A 12,259-nucleotide genomic window follows, 5' to 3' on the forward strand; every position below is an offset into this window, starting at 1 on the left:
GTTTAACCATAAGAGCACTGAATGCCAAAATAAGGAAGCTTGCTCAAAGTGCAGTGACGATCACCGAACGTCGGATTGCACCTCGTCCATCCTAAAGTGTGTGAATTGTGTTTTGGCTAACACATCTAGGAACCAGAAACTACAGGTACACCGGTGGACAAAAAGATAGGAAAACAATTTGTTGTGTTTTTTTTTGCGTGCAATAGGTGTGTCATCGCCAACAGTTGTTGTTGTTGTTAGTATGGTTTAGAGAGGCTTTGGCTCCTGCGGAGTTCGTTGGCCTCTTATCGCCAACAAATCGAGGCGTATGTTGTTGTTAGTATGGTTTAGAGAGGCTTTGGCTCCTGCGGAGTTCTTTCGCCTAACGTTCGAGGCGTACTGAATTTGCAATCGCTGTTTGTTTGCCTTTTATACTCGCATTTGTGGTGCGCTACTTATCTGAGTTTTGAGTAACGGCAGCGTTTTTCGGTAGTATAAAAAGAGATCCAAACCGTGTTGCGCTTCATTCTTCATTCAGTGGTAAAGGTGAAAGTTTGCGATTTGAAAATTCCACAAGTTCATCATGGGTCGCGGAAAGCACTGCACTCCAGAGGAGCGGAAACATATTCAGGGTTTGTATCGTGAGAACGTGCCTATCAAAACCATCTGCAAGGCGTTCGGCCGTTCGCGGACGTTTGTGGACAACGCCATTCGTAGCGAGGCTACGGGTAAATCCACAGGTCGTCCGCGAAAAACAACGGCTGACGTTGACGCGCAGATGGTTGAGATAATCAGGGCGGACCCTTTCAAAACTTGCAATCGTATTAAGCAAGAGCTTAGATTGCAAGTTTCGGCGAAAACGGTGTCGCGCCGTTTACACGCCGGTGGGTTCTGTGCCCGGAAACCACGAAAGGTTCGTAAGCTAATGCCGCACCACGTAGAAGCGCGCATTCGGTTTGCCGAAGAGCATTTAGCTGCATCCATCTTTTGGTGGAGCAAAATATTTTTTTCGGATTAGTCCAGAATCAATCTGGATGGTTCGGACGGCACTAAATACGTCTGGCGCCTTCCTAAACAGGCGTATCATCCAAAAAATACTATAAAAACCCTAAAGCACGGAGGCGGCCACGTAATGGTGTGGTTGCTTCTCCTGGCACGGCCCGGGTCCTTTGTTCCGTATCAAAGGGACACTGAACTCGGAAGGGTATAGAAACATACTACGTCGTAAGATGTTGCCACACGCCCGACAAAAATTCGGAGACGAAGAGCATTACATCTTTCAGCACGATAACGACTCAAAGCATACATCGCGATTAGTTAAATGTTTTTTGGCAAACGAGGATGTGCAAGTTCTACCGTGGCCTGCGTTGAGTCCAGACCTCAACCCGATTGAGAATCTGTGGTCAACTCTCAAGCGTCAGCTTAAGAACAAGCATGCACGTTCTGCCGATTCGCTATGGAGACGCTGCAAGGCTATGTGGAAACGCATAGACAGAAGCGAATGCCGTAACCTCATCGGCGATATGGCCCTACGCTGTGAGGAAGTGAAAGCGAATAACGGTCAACACATTGACCGTTAGAATATGTTTCCGCTCTGTGGAACACCGCAACACCACCTCCCAACAACCACTTAAACAGTCCTTTTCAGGGCTACCAAATATTTCCGACAAGAACTATGTTTTTCGGTCACAGAAAAAAGCTCCTATTTTTATGTCCACCAGGGTACAACATGCGGCCAATAGCTATGAATGCCCGCTGTTTAAAAAACAGGTAGAGAGACGAATGCAACTTTCTCAATAGCTGGGAGGGGTGGAATTAGGGCGGTTCAGAGAGATTTTATATTTCAATTTTGCCGGTCTTTCATCTAACTATGCTATGTTTCGTGAGACAGTAGAAATAGTTCAACCTTTGTTGGTCTTGATCTCGGAAACTCACGTGACCGAGGAGGAAGCATTTGAGCAATATTATATAAAAGGTTATAGGGTAGTGTCGTGTTTATCACATTCACGTCACACAGGAGGTGTTGCAGCTTATGCCAGAAGTGATATTGTCCTTAAAGTGATCTTAAACGAGTCATTAGAGGGCAATTGGTTTCTCGGCATATTGTATCACTCACCTAGTGCAAGTGATTCAAGGTTCGTAGACATTTTGGAAGAGTGGTTATAAAGGTTTCTGGAATTTAGTAAAATGAACATTGTCGTCGGTGATTTCAATATTGACTGAGTGAATGTTGAAAAATCTGCAAAGCTGAAAAGCTTAATGGATTCAGTAAATATGATCCAAAAAGTCAACGAATTCACACGAATTGCTAGGCAGAGCAGAACATTGATTGATCAGGTTTACAGTATTATTGACTCAATCAAAGTCACTACTGATCCGCTATTGAAAATATCGGATCATGAAACACTTGTTTTGACCATAAATGATGAGCGTTGTAAAACGGTTCAACGTAAAGTTAAATGCTGGAATAGGTACTCGAAACTTGCTCTTTGCAACGATGTGTCACAAGGCTTACATAATGTCGCGTCCAACTTGGATGAAGCAGCTGACTTTTTATGGAACACGTTGAAAAATGCAAATAACACCTTGGTGGAAGAAAAGACAATTGTTTCAAGAGAAACTAGTAGGTGGTATACTTTGGATCTTGCACGTATTAAACGGAAAAGAGACAAAGCGTACAAACAATTTATTAGAACTAACACAGATTACGATTGGACTGAGTATACTACACTCAGAAATTTATACAGTAGAAATCTTAAAAACTCATGCAAAAAATACTATAGCAGTGAGATAAATAATTACGTGGGAGATAGCAGAGAATTGTGGAAAGTGCTAAAAAGCATGTTAAGGCCAGATGAAGCACATGTTTCTATTGTTAAATTTGACGGTTTGATCGAATCTGAAGACTCCATCATCTGTAACAGGTTTAACTCGTTGTTTGTCAACAGTGTTTTGGATATAAATCAAAACATTGATGATGTTAATGAGCCTTATTATTTGTCGCATAGATAATCTCCACGAAACCATTTCAGATTCCAAAAAATAACTCTTAGTCAGCTAAAGATTATTTGTTTCAACCTGAGAAAAACCACAGGTATAGGGAACGTGAGTTCAACAACCATACAGGATTGCTTTCATGTGATAGGAGATGACCTTTTGATAGTGATAAATGAATCGCTAGAGAGTGGAACTTTCCCAAAAACATGGAAGGAATCATTGATAATACCTATTTCTAAGGTGAGCGGAGCTGCCAATGCGGAGGATTTTCATCCTATCAACATGTTGCATGTGCTCGAAAAGGTGCTGGAGACAGTAGTTAAGGAGCAATTGTTTAAGTTTCTGAATGGAAGCGAGCTGTTGATCCGAGAGCAATCAGGATATCGGCAAGGACACTCTTGTGAGACTGCTCTGAATCTTGTATTGGCGAGGTGGAGGGTGTTGATGGATCGGAGGGAATCGATAGTTGCTGTTTTTTTGGATCTAAAACGGGCATTTGAAATAATATCTAGGCCATTATTGCTTTCTACCTTAAGGCGTTTTGGTATTGTGGGGAGGGAGCTCAGTTGGTTCGAAAGTTATTTAAAAGACAGAACTCAGAGAACTTTATTTAGTAACTCTGTATCAGTGCCATGAGAAAACACCCTTGGTGTTCCACAAGGTAGTGTTCTTGGACCAATTTTGTTTATCATGTATAGCAATGACATGAAACAGGTTTTGAAGGCTTGTGAGATCAATCTTTTTGCTGACGATACTGTTCTGTTTATCTCGCACAAAGATATCAAGCAAACAGAGTCTCTGATTAATATCGATTTAAACGCTCTGGATGGATGGCTGAAGCACAAAAAGCTGGTATTAAACATTAACAAGACTTGTTACATGGTGATGTCTGCGGGTGTATTGGACGAACCTCCATCTATCGTGATAAATTCGGAACGAATCGAAAGAGTTAGACAAGCTAAATACTTAGGGGTAACCCTAGATGACACGTTAAAGCCGAAGCCCAATGCCGAAGCCCAATGCCGAAGGCCTTGGTGTGGGAGTCATCGCGCTCATCAAGGCTCACTTAGTCGCGCGCATAAAGAAAAAATCTGCATGATAGCGAAACAACTCGAAAGCGCTTCGTGTGACCTCCTCTCGTGTTTCTAGTTTTATTATTTCTAGCTAGTCATCATTCTCTCCCAGGTTTTCGGATTGAAATGAGAATTCACTCTCTCTTGATTTGGTTTCACACATGTGTTGTAACACACATACACACACACTATAGTATGCCGTATGGACAGAGTACTAGCGACAAGGATGGTAGGATGGCCGATGGGGCCCCGAGGCTGGCGAATCATTTGCAACCCCCCCCCCCCCGTCAGCAAAAATTTTAGAGCCTGTGACTGATGATCGAAGGGGGCCCCGACGCCATTTCAAGTTTACTGTTCAATCTCCCAACAGCAAGTTTAGTGCCGCTACCAGTCGAACCAGCCAGAACATTTAAGAAATCGCACGGCAAATGTTTGTGTTTAATTTAGATTATTTTTTATTTTACTTTTTTAGGTAACCAGACATCAACTTTACCGCGAAGACTGACTATACTCTGGCGGGGAAAATTTATAGTTCCTTCTCTCATGCCCGGTGGGCATCTGGATGCTTTTACCGTTGATTAAGGATATCTACCAGGTGAGTAAATCTTGTTATTCAATTGACTGATATTTAATTCGGTTTGTCACTTTTCTCCCAGTAGACTATTTGCGTCAAATCGAACGGTGGTTCGTGCTGTGAATGCGGGTCACTTTGTGAATATGGTACATAACGGCATCGAGTACGGTGATATGCAGCTGATATGCGAAGCGTGTCACCTGATGCTGGCGCTGGGCATGACACGGAAGGAAATGGTACAGGAGTTCGACGTGTGGAACAAGGGCGTATTGGATTCGTTCCTGATCGAGATCCCGCACGATTTTCTCAACCAACGCGACGTTGAGGGATAGATTCTTGAGCTTATTCGTGACTTGGCCACAAGGATACGGGCAAATTGTCGGCGATTGCTGCCCTGCGCCATGCCGTTCCGGTGATGTTAATTGATGGAGCGGTCTTCTCACGCTGCTTATCTGCTCTGAAGGATGAGGATGCTCAGGGCAGCAATCAACCGGCCGGGCCCAGCTCGAAATGTACCGCGCAATGCTTCATATTGCTGCGACAAAGCGGCCAACGACTTAAAATAGGACGTGAACTACGGTGGCATTGCGCTGATGGCATAGCGGTTACATAATGTTTAGCAGTATCATCAGCAACGTGTTCCTCGGCAACATTCGGCATGCGTTAGTGCACAATCCGCATCTTACTATCCATCTTATGATGCGTTTTCCTCTGAAGCTGTGAAACGGTTGCCAAATGGACTGGAATATTTTATAGTACTGGAGTATTTGGCCGTAAACGTACTAGTAAATTGAATTATAAAAAAAAAAAACACCAAAACAGTACACTGTTGCCTCGAGTCGAGTACAAGCACCGATTTGAAAAAAAAAATGCGCCTTAAGAGCCTTATTGTCATGTGGAGCAGGACGACCACGACGAACGGCTTTGCTTGCTTGCACTTAAACATACACACCTTTGGGTAAGTACACTTTGGGGACCTTTATTCCAAGCACACAAGTGTTTTTTTAAAATATATTTAATAAACTTTCAGGTTGTATGAGTCCTGTATAGTCTGATTTGTGTAAAAGTAGATATTCGAGCTAGCTGTAGTCACACGTCCTCACTAGCGATTCTTAGATTAAAAGCGGTTGATGAAGCTCTTATACACCTCGAAATTGATAACCGCATGATACAAAAGTAAGCAAGTAAGTATACGACAAATGTACAAGTTACCATTTATGTTCTATATTAGTTATTCATAAATTATGTGATTTATAGTAATACCTTGACATCAATCCAATTACGACAGGTCCTTGGCTTACAGAGCATTAATATTTCATTTCATTTCATTTCATTTCATTTCATTTCATTTATTTAATACAATATCCGCCATCAAGGCTAAATATAATAGACTTAAAACTAATTTAATACTAACAAATAAACAAAATAATTCATGAAAAACTAAGCCTAACTAACCTAGTCTTGACCTAGCAAAAAAGAAAAGAAAAAAAACAAGAGTAGAGCGTAGAGACTATCATAAACTTAACAAAAACAAAAAAAAAAAAGAGAGTAATAGAAAACTAAGGAGAATAATTAAAGGGAATTAGAAGAAAAAATACGGTTACGGAAAGAGTTAAGAGAGGAGTCGAAATCAAAGAGATAGTAAAAGTGGTTAAACAACCTGAAACAGGACAGAAGAGGGTCATTGAAAGTATAAAGAGTATGACGTGTTTCAATTGACAGAGGATCACGTGGACGAAGAGAACGAGAGGGAACATACAGCGAGATGGACGAGAGTAAATCAGGAGCATCAGTAGCAGAAAGTAATAAGCCACCAATAAAACAAGCCTGAAACACTTGGCGGCAGAAGCTTAAGGAGTGAAGATTGAATAACTGCAATCGCGTTTCATAGGGAGGTAGTGAGGCAGCACCGAACAAACGACGAAAGGCAATCCTGGTAAAGAGGCGCTGAATGCTTTCAATTCTCGAACAGCCATCAATAGTGGGAGGATTCCAGATGATACTTGCATATTCAAGAATAGGCCTTACCAAAGCACAATAAAGGATTCTTAGGATGCTTTGATCTCTAAAAATAGAGGTAAAACGTAAGATAAACCCAAGGGTTCGATTTGCTTTTAGTAGCACCTCATCAAGCTGCAGTTTAAAGTTAAGACGACAGTCAAGTATAATACCAAGGTCACGGATGGACATAACACGAGAGAGGGAAGCGCTAGAGAGAGTATAGTTAAATAAAATAGGAGAAAGAGAGTGAGAGAAAGAAATAACAGAACATTTTTCGGGACACAGGCGAAGTAAATTGGATGAACACCAATGAGCAAATGCATTGAGGTAATGCTGAAGTCTCAGACAATCAGAAGAAGAAGACACAGGTAAAAAGATTTTGATATCATCTGCATAAAGGAGATGACCATCAGGAGGTAAAACATTACAGACATCATTGATGAACAAAGAAAACAGAAGTGGACTAAGCACACAACCCTGAGGGACACCTGACGTACAAAAAACTCCTCGGATAAGTACGACCCGGTTTTAACCCTGCAAGATCAATTACTTAAGTATGAGGACAGCCAGCTAATAATGCCATCACCAAAACCAAGTTTAGACAATTTAGCTAATAATAAAGAGTGAGGTAAACTATCAAAAGCAGCATGAAAGTCGGTGTATATTGCATCAAGTTGGGTACCGGCCTCAAAAGATCTAAAAATATTGGAAATAAAAGACATGAGATTAGTTGAAGTAGACCTACCAGGCATAAACCCATGCTGTTTAGGGCTAATAGCTGAACTACAACTATGAAGTATGGTTGGAAGGATACATAGCTCAAAAGATTTGGCTGTGGCGCAAGTTTGGGTTATCCCACGATAATTAGAAACAATGCTACGGCATCCCTTTTTGTGTACCGGAAAAAGCCAACAGGATTTCCAAAGAGCAGGAAAAACCCCAAGAGAAAGTGAAAGGTTGAAAATTTTAGCAAGGTGTGGAGCAAGCACGTCCTTACAGTTTATTAAAACAGAGGCAGGAATGCCATCTGGACCAGGAGTAAAAGAACGTTTCAACCCAAATAACACCTGTACAACTGTTTCAGAGCTAACCGAAATATCGGAGAGATTAATTAAGTTCTCTGGCGTGTAGAGTAGCCCACCCTCAATAAGGTTAGGGTCACTAACCGGTGGCTCAAACATTTGGGAAAAATGTGCAGAGAATAGCTCACAGATCTCAACAGGCGTAGAGGCAGTTCGAGAATCAAGTACCATTTCATTAGGTAACGTATTGCACCCTCTTCGAATCCTAACAAATTGCCAGAAGGATGCTGGATCAGAACGGAAACGCGATTGCAGTCTACTCGAATAGGCCTCAAAACGAGCCCTGTTGTATAATCGATGCGCAGAGGCAGCGTACTCAAATAAACGAAAGTTGAAAGCAGATCGGTTCAGACGATACCTCCTAAGATATTTCATTCTATCCTTTTTGAGGTTGCGAAGAGTACGATTGGACCAGGGAGGATTAGGAGGGGAACGAAAAATAGGTGTACATGAAAGGAGTGCAGAGGTTAACAAAGCATTAAACGATTGGACAGCCTCGTCGACCGATGTACATTGATAAAAAAAGACCAGTCGGAACGAGATAGAATTGAATTAAGTTTACGATAGTCTGTGAGCCGAAAATTATAACGAACACTCAATGAATTAGGAGCAGAAGGTAATACATTCATAACCCTACTAGCCCTAAATAAAGAAGACGGTAACGCAATTTCTAGAGCAGGATGATGGGCATCCTGGGGCAGGAGCAGTGACGAAGCAGGATACACAGAAGAACAAGCAGCTGCAGCAGAGTTGGAGAGCACCAGGTCCAAATAATGATTTAAATGGTTATGCACCCCATTCAGCTGATAGATTTCATGCAGGTTTAACATATCCAAAAAGCAGGAACTGGATGTATTCGAAGAAATATGTGGCACATAATGTCTTATAGCTTAAGATGAATCTGGCCTTACTGCGGTTGAAAGCGACCACTCTAACGCAGGTTGATTGAAGTCACCCAGAAGGATAAGATGATCATTCGGTTTCATTTGCATGTATGCATCACTGATGTATACAGCAGAAAGGGAAAGGGGGAGCAGAAAGGGATTCCAAATAGTTGCGGTCGCTGCTCAAATACGGTGGCACATAAACAATCCCCACATAAAGACGAAACTTAGAAAAAGACACGTATACATAAAGCTTCAAGCGTGGGTTGATTAATGTTAAGTGCCACAGAAGGATATCGAACGGAACATGCAAGTAGCACACCACCCCCACGCGAACGTTCGTTGTTTAACCTGCTTCGATCACAGCGGTATATGTTGTAGGCATCACTATCAAGGACCATGTTGGATGGAATCGATTCATTTAACCAGGTTTCAGTAAGGGCAAGCATTTCAAACCCTGATTCATTCGCTGAAAGGCGCAATTCATTGTATTTGGTGCGAAGGCCTCGAACATTTTGGTAATATATCACGAATGGGTCTATTAATTGTGACCTATCCGTTTGGCAGACGGGCTGATCTGTGGTGAGCGGTTCGTGTTGCAGAGATTGGATTGTGATTGAAGCCCCACCCCCGGTGATAACTGAGGCGGTGTGGGAGGAAACTCCAGTTGAATAGCCTCTAGGATCTCGGTCATCTGGGATGGTGATAGAATCACGCGCTGTGGGGGTGGCGATCGATGTTCCAAAAAATGATCCGAATGAGCGGTAGTTTTTGGCACAGCTGAAGAGCAATTTTCACTATTTGTACGATGCGAAATAAGCTCAGAAGGGTTAAATCGAGCCCTTTCATGTACACGTTGTTTTGGTAGGCCACGAGCAACAAACTCCCGAACAGTAAGTGAAACTGGCCAAAAAGTAGACTGCAGCGCAAGCTCCTTAAGAGATTTAGGAACACTCACTTTAAACGATATGAAGGACATCGAGTCCAGGTTCACACCCTTTTTCGTGAGACGGTAAACATTAATATCGTCCGTTGGTAGCACAGCTTTAAGCCACACACGCATATCATCAGCCGAGACATGCGATTTGATGTTCGTGAAGTATAACCATACTTTCTCGGCTATGCCCGTGTTGGTGGTGTTTTGGTTCAAAACAGGATCAGAAGATGCTTGTGTATTTGTTCGATAGTTTCCAGCACTAACATCACTAGTCGGCTTAGTACGATGATTGTAGTGGTTACAGTTGTCAGAATCATCCACAGTGTTGGTATCGTTCGCAGCTTGGATATCATCAGTGAGCTCCGTTGAGTTAGTAAATGTACGGCGAGCGGAAGCTGTTTTAGTCGTTCTGGATGTATTTGTGGCATTGAGCGACGATACATTAGTGGATGTGTGCGTTCGCGATGCGTTGCTAACAGACGGCTTAGCTAATATGGGTGCTAGCGCTCGCTTATCAACGAGAGCGAGGATCTCAGAAAGCAAATCGCTCTTAATAGCCGATCTAAGAGAAGAGAGAGATGAGTCAATTTTGGTGAGAATATCTGCTTTCACCAATTCGAGTAGGGCTGCTATCTCACTTGTGAGAAGTGAATTTGTGCCAATGCGAAACTCGTGACATGTTTTGCACAACCACAATAACTGATATTATATATGTGCCATTGGATATCCTTGGTTGGGATCTTCGTAGGCTAGAAACCCGCTATTGTTGACAGCATAGGGCGGTAGTGATTCCGAGCCAATCCAACGGAATATATGCTTATGGTAAGACTACGCTTACATTAATACATTAGATTAATATGTATCTGAGTCAGTAATTATCATATCTTTCGGGTTCTTTCTCTTCAACACTTTATAAGCGATTTGTTTTATAATTTCATTCGTTGGTTTATTATTTCCATTGTTATAAGTTCACAGCCACAATGCCACATAGTCTTCTAGCATATAAAAAAACTGATTTAAAGTATTTAATTTAGTTATTTCTTAGGACCTCCTTTGCTCTTTCGTGTGAATGAGCCACGAGAAACGCTTTTTATTACGCCTGATACATTGGCACTTTTTTTGCATTTTGTAGTTTTTTTTTTTTGAAAAAAAATTTCGCAAAATCAACTTTTTGGCTACCTACATTTCCTACATCTGCAAATAAACGCAATAAATTTACATGTTTTCGGAAGGCTACTTTTGGTCCATTACCTCCTCTTCCGCTCCAGCTACATTCAACCAAAAATAATCGATTGAAAATAAGATATAAGGCCTCGTGAAGTCGCGCTTTTGTTTCTGTTGCCTTCATTTTGGCCCGCAATTTACGCTTCACCTCCTCAAACTGATCCTCTGAACCTAGATTCTGCTCAAAATCACCTAACTCCTTTTTCGATGCAATCAACGCAATAATTCCCTCACTTTCTTGCGTATGTGGTGTAATTTCGGGCGTTTCTTGCGGAACAGGATTTTGCTCGTGTTGACTCTGCCACTTAATAATCTCCTCGTTTTGCATTTTAACGTCAACAACGATTTGGCTCAGGGTATAAATCTGTTTGCTGTTTTGCAGGGCAATCTCTGCGCATTTGCATAGATTTCCTGCAGCCCCGCAACAGCAGACAGAAGAAGCTTCGGTGGGCTGACGATTCATTTTTCATCTGCAATTATGAATGTTCATGTTACTTTTATTGTTTGTGTATAGTTTTGATAATAAATAGGTTTGCTTTACTTACAGGTTGTTGCAGAGCGGGTTTTAACGCAGCGATGTTGTTGATATATCAGCCGATTTATTCAACAGAAGGAGTGTAGCATATCTGCTAAACAAAACTTATTGTAAACCACACTATCAACTATAGACTCATTGTAACACACTTCGGAAAGCCAAATCACACTATTGCAACACATTCATTATATTACATCAGCAAATCAATCCACACCATAGCAACATACCCAGACCATACCGTCCATAGAAAAACGATTGAGACACATTTATCGAAAACAATCGAAACGCGCAACATAAGCAATTCAAGCGTTTCTGCAGCAAAGTGGACAAACAGAGAACGCATAGCAACTTATTGCTAAAAGCGCAGTGTAGGCAAAGATCGACGAACGCACCCGTTCTTTAGCTAGAACAGTTTATACTTTCCAGAACCTTCGTAAAAACACTAAAAACGCAACATAGGCACATAATGACAGACACCTCACTCCAATACAATGTATAAATTGCACCTCATATCAATAACCTTTAATTAGGACAAAAACACATTCCAAAACCAAATGTACGAAACTTATTGAGTATAAATAAAACCAATTCCGACCGTGGCAAGTCAGATTCGTTCGGACTGCCAAGATAGGACGTTACGCTTCCTAATACTTCGCCTTCCAACTTATTTCAAGAGTTTAGTTATGTCCCCCTACCCAAGGTAAGGCTTCTAAACTCCAACGTTTCCAGTAAGGGAAACCTCCTAAAGGTTTCTATGATCGCCTGGACGATCAAGTGCTGAAAAGTCCGTTCGATCGATGTATTATTCCACCTCGGCTCATGTCAGCAAAAACTGACCTACCGCGACGTTGTTCGATGTACAGTATGTACCGTATGTCCGCTCATCACATTACAGGAGGAACAACGATATGACGCCTACGCACAATAGCTTTTCAATAAAATGTACACACACGAATTTCTTTGAATTTTTCAT

General features: G+C 41.7%; 1 pseudogene; it reads left to right on the forward strand.

Annotated features, from left to right (window-relative positions):
• The first annotated feature begins 4,796 nt into the window (after nucleotides 1-4,796).
• On the forward strand, nucleotides 4,797-5,537 carry LOC120906586 (annotated as a pseudogene).
• The last annotated feature ends 6,722 nt before the right edge of the window (nucleotides 5,538-12,259 follow it).

This window comes from Anopheles arabiensis, chromosome X, assembly GCF_016920715.1.
Source record: "Anopheles arabiensis isolate DONGOLA chromosome X, AaraD3, whole genome shotgun sequence".
Classification (NCBI taxonomy): Eukaryota; Metazoa; Arthropoda; class Insecta; order Diptera; family Culicidae; genus Anopheles; species Anopheles arabiensis.